At 42.3% G+C, this 9,308-nt stretch overlaps 1 long non-coding RNA gene across 1 annotated transcript; it reads right to left on the bottom strand.

The window, feature by feature from the left end:
• Positions 1–5,835: 5,835 nt before the first annotated feature.
• LOC139591365 (uncharacterized) lies at positions 5,836–8,711 on the bottom strand. Its single transcript, XR_011679618.1, has 2 exons — positions 8,643–8,711; positions 5,836–6,114 (listed from the first exon to the last, which is right to left on the bottom strand). It is a non-coding gene; the product is annotated as an uncharacterized lncRNA (long non-coding RNA).
• Positions 8,712–9,308: the final 597 nt, after the last annotated feature.

Here is a 9,308-nt window from a genome sequence, read left to right on the forward strand (position 1 = left end):
GGGAGCATATATACATAAATTTTTATTCCCCAAACTTCCAATTTCAAACATGAGCATCTATAACTGTATTTCCCGCTCATGTTCTCAAAGATTTTAAGATTTTTTGTTTCTATATCTTGTCTGTGTGTGTGTTTGGATGCAATTTTAATTCTCTCATTCTCAATTATGTTTGACATATGTGAGGAAAATTACATGAAATTGTCATGTCCCTAATGAATGAATTGCAAAGCTATGAATATCAAATGTTTCTAGTTAGAGAAGGAATATATTGGATAAGGTATAGTAGTGAGCTGGGATAAGCTAGTAACTTAAATACTCAAGACTTGAAAAATAAACATGTACCCTCTGTAGAAAGATATTTGTGGCATCAGTTTTCAGGAAAAATGTACTCCTGGCTTGAAATTCACATTTTGTTTGGCCATTAGTTAATTTGGCACCAGATAGAGTGTTTAATGTGACCCTCCCATCATAGCAGAATATTATGTACAAGAGGACCAAATAGAATTTAAGAAGTGTCTCTTTTTTGAAGTTAATATTTGGGCCAGGTGAAATATTAATTACAAAGAACTGTTTCTAAAGCAACACTTTTCCCTAAATCTATTATCAATCATATCACTAAATATAATGGCATTAACATAGAACACAATATAAATCACAGAACTCTCCTAAATTTTTAATTTACTTGGAGAAATGTGAGTGGGTTTTCCACTTTAACTCTGCATCAAATATCTCTCTGTGAAATGCTCTCCAAATTTCTTGTGTAGCCTGTATGGTCCAAGTGATGTTGCTTCAACTGGGAAGCCTCAGGTTCTCCTTCCTGTTTCATTATAAAATATGTTCAACAGTGGGATGCCAAGGGCATAAATTTATCCTGACACCACAAAAGAAACCTGCTGCAGGCTGCTATTTCATCTGTGTATTGGATACAAGACAGGTTATATAGAGGGTAGGGGCTAAAGTTTTAGATTTATAATAAAGAATTTGGTGGAGACTAGTAAATAGATGAAATTCAGGCCTAGTTTAGTGTTTCAAATGCCATAAAACAGTGACTATTATTTGTTTAAAAAATAATTTGAACTGCTGTGGTGCAGTTGTAGGGTCTGAGAGATGCTCTTATGTCAAAATGCTGGATGGTCCTTCTAGCCAGGACTTCCTAAGGGCATAGTTGCAGTAATGCTGCTTTTTAGGGTCACTGTGGCTCAGGATAGAAAGAAGTCCATCCAAAACCCCTTGCAATGATTCCCAGGTGCTCTCTGGTCCTTTGGGACCACCAGCAGCTGGTGTAGCTGGGAAAGGACTTCCCAGGCCATGCCAAGCACAGTGGAGCTGCAAATTGTCTGTGGCAGCAGCACTTCTTGAGATGCACTGAAAGTGCTCAGTGCAGGCAAGGAGACCATGAATCCTCCTGCCAAGTACTGGCTGTACAGTCCCTGACACTTCATTTCCCTGGCCCCCAAGATGATTGTTCCTGGCCTTGATTGCTTTTTAACACAGCTTTGAGAACTGAGCTAACCTACTGCTTATAATGAAACCCAACAAAAGGGATCTTTTGAGAGTTTTACACCTTGTGGCTGGATTAGAAGGTTACATCTTTCTCAGTGATGCAAAAAGTACTTTTGCTAGGAGGTGTGATTAGGGAGGATAGCAGGGAAGGTGGCAGGAAAGTTCTGGTTGTTATATTCATCAGTAAGGACTTCTTGGTTTGTTTCTTTTCACATGTCCTTTTGAATTATGGGCTTGCTGCTTCTGAAGCTGCAGGGCTGAAGGGGATTATTAGATAAGTCAAAAAAGGGTGTTATTCTTCCCATGCTGCAATGTTTAAAGGATAATTCTCTCACAGATCTCCTCCACTCTGCTATGTAAATGAAAAAACTAACAGCTTGTGCATTACAAATAAGAATCACATGAAAATAGGGTTTATAGTCACTGAGAATTGATAACATCCATTCCTGAGAATCTCAGATAATTCTTGACTACTTTAAAATAAATAATTTTATGATGCATTTTACCTATACTTGCACATAAATTTCAATATAGACTTTTGGGGGGGGGCATTTCAGAGATGCCCACTAGCCTCTGTCTGTTCTCTGATAAACTCACACCAAGTTCCCTGTAATTCTAAGGAAAGGAGCAAAAAGGGACAGAGAAGAGGTGGCTGAGCTGCTTTAAGAAGACCCCTACCCTTGTCACCTGTGGCAGAGGGACAGAGTGGCCTTGAGTCTTGCACTTGGAGAGCTGGGCTTGTAAATACTTGGGGATTGCTGTACATCACAGCTGCTGGGGTTTATCTGTGCTAAAGAAACTCTGCTGTCCTGTCTCCAGTTATTTTATGCCCATAATTTACAGATAGAGTGTAGCACATACCCACCCTCATCATGCTTTTTGATCTACTTCTTGTGCTCTGCAAGAGCTGGCAGGCCCTCAGGGAACAAAGCAAGATTTCAAAAAGAAAAGACCATCAGGTGATGATATTCTGTAAAATCACTTCTGATTGTTCTTTGCACCTCTTCCCCTCAATCAAAGAAGACAACTAGTCTTTGGAGGCTGTAAAAAAATTACTCCATGCTGCTGAACCCTGGAAATTGTCAACATGATCTATTCAATACAGCCCTATGAACCCTATTCCCCCTGGCAGAGCCCTTTCCCATGGCATGAGGATTCATTTCTGGTTTGCAGCCAGCAGAAGGATTCCAGTGAGAGGGACAGTTTCCACACCTGTTATTTTCTAATGCTCAGAAGGACAATGCAGTTAGATCCTGTTTGAGAAGACACAATGCTTTCTTCTCATTTCATGTTTCAAGTAGTGCTCTTGGCATCTCAAACATATTCCATACCAGAGGGCCTTGATCCTCAGGATATTTTCAGGGGAAGCATTTTCCTGTATAAACTACTGTTGCTCTCATGAAAATTTCTGATTGATCTGTTTCCTCATCTACCACAGAGCTTCTGTGAAGGCTGCTGCTTGCTTCAAGACACAAAGAGAGCTCCTGCTGAAGCAGCCATCTCTGAGGAGGCAAGGGGTTTAGAGTTTATTCCTGCTGTCTACCCAGTGCTTCCTTGACTCACCTGTGATGCTGACATCCACACCAACTCTCTCCTTTTCCAAATTATGATGGTAACACTTAATTTCAGGCAGCTGGTTTGCGTGAAAACTTGCTATCTTTCTTCTAGTGAAGTTTTCCCCTTCTTAGGATGTTGTGTGTTTTTTCCATCATATTGGTGGTCTTATCTTTAGTCCATGCCTTTCTTCTCCCTGCTGAGTCTGTACATATGGCTCCAAACAGATGTTTACTGTTTGATTAGTACTTGTAGCTCCTGCCCAATTAATGGAATCACCCAGAAGGAGAAATCCAGGTTTTTAAGTCATCCACAGGTTGGGCAATGTCAGGCACTTGGTGGTGATGGATTAAGTCTGGAGCTGAAGCTCCAGAGTACCCAGTGGTTGCTGCCCATGAAACAAGGATGAGATGAAAGCACAGCTGAGTGTACCAGGCTGAGAGCTGTGGCCACCCCTGAGTGGATAATGTGGGCCAGATTTTGGGAGTGGAATGGCCTAAAGGGAGTGGAGGGAACCCACATGAATGGTGACTAGAGATGTCTCATTGTGACCTACTGACACATATATTAGACCTCCAAACTGAGCATACTTACCTCAGTATGGGGAAATCCCTGTGCACCTCAAGGTACACATAAAAATTGTATCATTTATGCAGAGTTTTTTGTGCAATCTCAGTTCTGACTCCCTCTTGGGTGTAAGAGAGAAAATAGCTGTTTTAAAGGGAAAAGAAAAAAGCAGTTTGTACCATAGGAAGTCTGAATAGCAAGCTCCAGCTGACTGATTCACTAAGCTAAGTGCAACATGGAAAGTTCAGTGTCAGGGAAATAACAGAGCTTTCATCTCCTGGTGGCAGGCAGCCATGGTTGTTGTTACTGGCACGGTCAGCTAACACAGGCTGTGGACACAAACTTAATATTCATCCTTCTGGTATTGCTACAGATGGATAAAATCACCATGAGAACTACCCTGTACTGAAAAATACCTGTTCATACTGTTTTTCTTTCCTCAGGCCAGTGAGGTCAGTTCTGAGCTGGGGCTGGGAGCATGTCTGGTGGCTTCTGTGACGTGTGCAGGTGGCTCAGTGTTCACTGGATAAATACATCAGGAAGTTCTCTGCATCACAGCCAGGCTGCCTGGAACAGACCAATGCCTGGTGGCACAAAGATGAGCTCCGATGGGACAAATGCAGTGTGACCTATGCATTCAGGAGATGTTTTCTTAACAACCACTTTCTGGCACAAAAGAGGAGTATTTCCCTCCAACCTCCTGTGTCTCTACTGCTTGGAGAGAGGGGAGCTCTGAGAGTACAGCTGTGGAATCTGAATAGGAGATAACAGTGCAAATGTGTGTACTGATTTTCAATACAAAACCCTGATTTTCAGTACACAATGATTTTTTTAAAAAACCTCATGCTGCCAGTGATGCCTTTTGCACTTCCAGTGCCTCTTCTCCTGCATGGGGCACAGCAGCAGCACATTTTGGTGTCTGCTATAATATGGGTTATACTTGCAGTCATATATTTCTGATTTTTATCAAATTGAGTTGTAAGTGGAGATATCCTGCAGAAATAACAAATTATCTTTTAAAATGAATGCTAGAAGTGATCTTGTATTTCTCTTGAGAAAGTGTGTCCATGGATTCTGTGAAGAGAGTTGGATGGCAGAGAGAGGTGAGCTGGAATTCATTGGAATAGGATAATGGTGGGTGATGTCCTAAGACTCAGAGCAGGACTGATGGTCCCAGGAAATCCAGAGGAGGATTTCTCCTGATGAGAAGACAGTGGGAAACCTACCTGCTGGTACATGGTCCAGCCTGGAGGCAAATCAGCAAGAGGAAAGGAGGCAAAATGGATGGCTGTGACCTGCCTTGCTCCACAGACCACTAGGGAAAAAAAGGCCTTGTATGACTCTGCTGATAATCCAGCACTGAGCTTGGGAGAGACACCTGAACCAATGGTATATAAGCAGATGGAAGTTATAAACATGAAAGAGAATCTTAAATAGGATTAAAAGGAAACATCAAATTATGTAAAGTCCTGTCTTTCTACTGAGAAATACAAATTGCAATGAGAAACAGGAAGGGGGGGGGGGGGAAATGGAGCATGTGTGGTTTGGTTAGTTGTTTGGGTGTTTTTTAAATTGAAAAAAAATGCTTTAATTGAAAACCATATAATTGTAAAAAAGAAACAGAGTAGAATACAAAGTATTTTACTTCTCTTGACTTTGTTCTCTTACCTCTTCTGTTCATCAATTTTCTCTCTTGTTTTAAACTCCTGGCATCTTGTTTTATAATTAAATTTTGAGTTCTTCAGGGCAGCAGCTATATTCAGATATGGAGCAGTAAACAGCCTGCAGCAATAAATCCTTACCCTGATTGGCACCAGTGAGCAATATAAACACTATGTAAGTAATGAGAAAGTCTGAGAGGTGCTGAGTCCTGGATAAACACCATTGTTTTTCAGCAGCTTACATTATAGTGGCATTAATTCAAACAGTGCACAAAACTGTGTCAGTGCATTGGCTAAAGGCAGGCTGGATACTGCTTGGAGGTATGGAAAGTCATGAAGAGCTGGGTGAGCCCCATGGTGTCCTCTGGGAGGAAAGATGCTCTGGGGAGGAGCTGATTTGGAACTTGGAGCCAAGCTTCCCATCCTTTGGGAAGGAAAAAATTGACAGTTGTCTTCTTTTGTGACATTCAGGAAGGATGAAATGTCCTATATGAGAGAGATGCAAACTCCCATCATAGCAGGAAACCTGAAGAGCTGTCCTGCTGACTGCTTCAGTTGTCCACATTTATTTATTTAGAGCCATTTGAGATATCCTGTAATAGGCCCCAACTTCCAGCTGCCACTTGGGAGGGAGAAAGGTCATGTTTAATATTTGGCAATTCTGTGTAAATATCTTGGGTACCAGAGGCAAAGCTGGCACTGGACATCTGAGTTCAGGCAGCTAGTTGGTGTGCCAGGATGTCTGCTGTGGGGTGAAGGGGCTGGTCTCTGGACTCCACTGAAGCCTGGACATCCAATCCACGTGTGAACACTTCCCAGGTCTCCTAACCTGCAAGGGGAATATTATTATCCTTTAAGATGTGCCTCAAGACAGACTTTGCATAATGTCCTTTAAGATAATACATTAAAAATTGCTTGATGCTGACATTGTGAAAGTTCTTTCACCTCTTTAAAAATGAGGGGTCTCAAAGTGGAGCTGGAGTTGCATGTGAGAATGTGACTTCAGCCCTGCTCTGAGCAGGCGTGGTGGCTCTGCAGGGCTGGGCAGAGGGAGCTCACAGGGACAGCCCCTGGCCTGGCATCCTGCTCTGGCTTGTGCACAAGGCTGTGCAGAGAGCACATCTCAGATGTTACTGAAAATGCATTACACTTTTCCATTCCTTTGCCTTAGTTTTATTTTTTTTTTTCCTCAGGAATAATTTCCTTCTGAGTATGTGAATTTACTGCAGCAATAACTAGTGTTTGCTTACATGTTTGTACAAGAGAAGCACAAGGAGCCCCTAGTGTCTGACAAGGACGCTATGGCAAAACAAATTAAACATAGAGACAGAAAACCAGAGTGCAGAGAGAGAGGTTATTACATCAAGGATGACAATGGCCCTCTGAGACAAGTCTCAGGTCTTCTGAGGTTTGACTCAATACCTCAACCAAAAAAAAAATTCCATGCAAGATATCAAAAACTTGTACTTGAAAGTTGTTGGTGTTTCTAGGTATGGGCATATGGAAAAAAGAAACGGTCCTTGACCACAAAGGACTTCAGCATGAGGTGTAATCAGACAGGAAATGAGAAGAGTCTTTAAGATCACAGGTATTTTGTCCCAGTGTTGGAGCAGGACAGATGGACTGTCTCTGTATCCCCAGATGTTCTTAAAGAGAGAAGGAACTGACTACAACTAAGAGGTTTTTTATCTGAAAGTCAGTACCAGTATGTTTTTTCACCTCATATAAACAAAGAAAAAGAAGGGTTTGTTCTGCTTCACTGGAGCAAAAAATATAGCACAATGGAGTTCCATTCAGGCACACAAATAGCAACTGTCCTGTGACTTCTCTATTTAAATGGGTCTCCATGGTGAGATCTGCCTCACTCTCAGTAGATGGCTGTGGAGCAGTGCTGTGCTTCACACTGCAGGCAGGGAGGAAAAGGCATCTGAAACATCCCCCTTGCAATGAATGAATGAAGAAATGCAACAAGATATCAAGTTTCTGGTGCATGACACTACAAAACATGATGCCTGTGCTCTCCACCACTGCTTTACTGTCCCTTCACACTGCTTTTCCAGGCCCATTCCAATTAAATGTATTCTCTACTTGCAGGCACAGCCCTGACCAACAGATGGTACATAAATAGGTGTAAAAACTGCAGCATCACAAGGGGCTTCCTTGCCAGGCTGCATTTCTTGTTTGCTTTCTTCTTTCACTGTAGGTAGTAGAGATTGGTAATCTGCTCTGTGATAGCCAAGCCTGGACCAGACCCCTCCAGGGTCTTGCCCACCTCAGAGCACACAAGGATGACTTGGTGCTGTAGGAACCACTGGAGATGTCTGCTGTGCAAGTAGCCTCTAGCAGCAAAAAGAAAAGAGGAGCTGAGAACAAGATTGCTGGACTTCTTGAACCACCTATTTTCTAGGGAGAATGGCAGACCTCCCTAAAATTCAAGATACTACTGGTATGGCATCAATGCTATTTATATGAGGGATCTGTGAAATAAAAGTAAAAATCAGCTAAAGAAGTCTGAGCAATGAATGATAAGCTCCTGGTGCTGGAATAATTATTACAATTGATGACAACAAAGATCAGCTGTCTTGCCAAATACAAGCTTTGAAAAATAGTACCTTATAACTACAAAATAAGCCAAAATTGGGTTAAGGAGTTAAATACAAAAATATTGCTCTTTGGCTGTTATTTGTATTCTGCATTAAGATACTGAGGGTTCACACTTTTCAGATCTTATCAGCTAGAAAGTGTCATGTATCATTTAAAAGTGTTATATTCTGCTAGTAAGTTGAATGTAAAATCCTCTTATAGATCATGACATTCACTGTAAAATTATTAGCAATGCTAATGCTGATACAAATTGTAAGATATTGATATACCAGTGTTAATGCATTGAACTTGAATTCCATCAAAAGCAGTAGAAAAGATGTTCTGACTTTAACTGAGACACAGATCTGACCTATACATTTTTAAAAGGTTATGCCTAAGTGCTAGAAATGGAAAATGTTAATAAAATGGAATCTCTCTTTGCTGTCCTCCAGGCAAAGCCCCCAAAGGTTTTGTATGTACCTTTTACCATTCATTGTTGTATTTTGCTTCCATGTCAAGCCTGGAAGCAGACTCATCAGTAAGCATTTGCTTTATTCAAACCAAGTCAAGAGTTAGGTACTAACTCCAGCTGCTACCAATACAGCAGCCATTGAAATGTGAAAGCACAGTTCAAAAAACCTGATTTTGAAAGTGCTTTTCTGTGGAATCCAGCCAGCTTTTTGAAATCAGACTTTCACTGTCTACCCTAAACTAACCAAATGTTCCAAAATCTGGAAAAGCAGCTAAGGAATCCTGCTGGTGCAGAATGATTACCTTGCATAGCTTCTCCCTTGTGTGTCAGGGCATGCCAGGGTAGGTGTTTGTGGTGTGCCATGGTCCTCACTGTTCTTTAGGCCTGTGCTCTGTGTGGTCTCCATGGACAGGCTGCCCTTTTATTTGTGTAGCAAGAATGGGGAAAGGCAGAACTCAGCAGTGCTGGCAACAGGGACTAGACAGGAGGAGCAAAATCAGATGTCTGGGGTTCTGCAAGGGGGAGGTGGGCAAGGTTTATCAGGAGATGGCAGGCAAGGTTTATCAGGAGATGGCAGGATTATCAGGAGATGGCAGGATTATCAGGAGATGGTGGCAGAGGTGGGTGCTGGTGCAGTCCTGAGGGACTGAGTCCATGGTGTGACAGCAAAGCCAGGTGAGCCAGGTCATGGATGGGTCTGCACTGGGGAGGAGCAGGCAGTGCCTGCTGGGTTTGATCTGTGCTAGGGAAGCAGATCCTGTGGAGTCAGAAGCAAACTCTTGTGGTTTCCAAATGCTCATATGTAGCATTTTAGCAGGTGGCAGGTCTGGTTACCCCGGGCTCCATTCCTGGGCAGTGGCTGCAAACCCTTCCAGCCTCTTGGAAGAATGGTGTGGGTATGGCTGCTTTAGGAATGGCATCCAGGGATTTCCTGCTCCCTTCCACTGTCCCTGTCTAGGTTTTGTGCA

Source organism: Agelaius tricolor, unplaced genomic scaffold (genome assembly GCF_023055355.1).
Source record: "Agelaius tricolor isolate 1412-34295 unplaced genomic scaffold, bAgeTri1.0.p SCAF_6, whole genome shotgun sequence".
NCBI classification, from domain to species: domain Eukaryota; kingdom Metazoa; phylum Chordata; class Aves; order Passeriformes; family Icteridae; genus Agelaius; species Agelaius tricolor.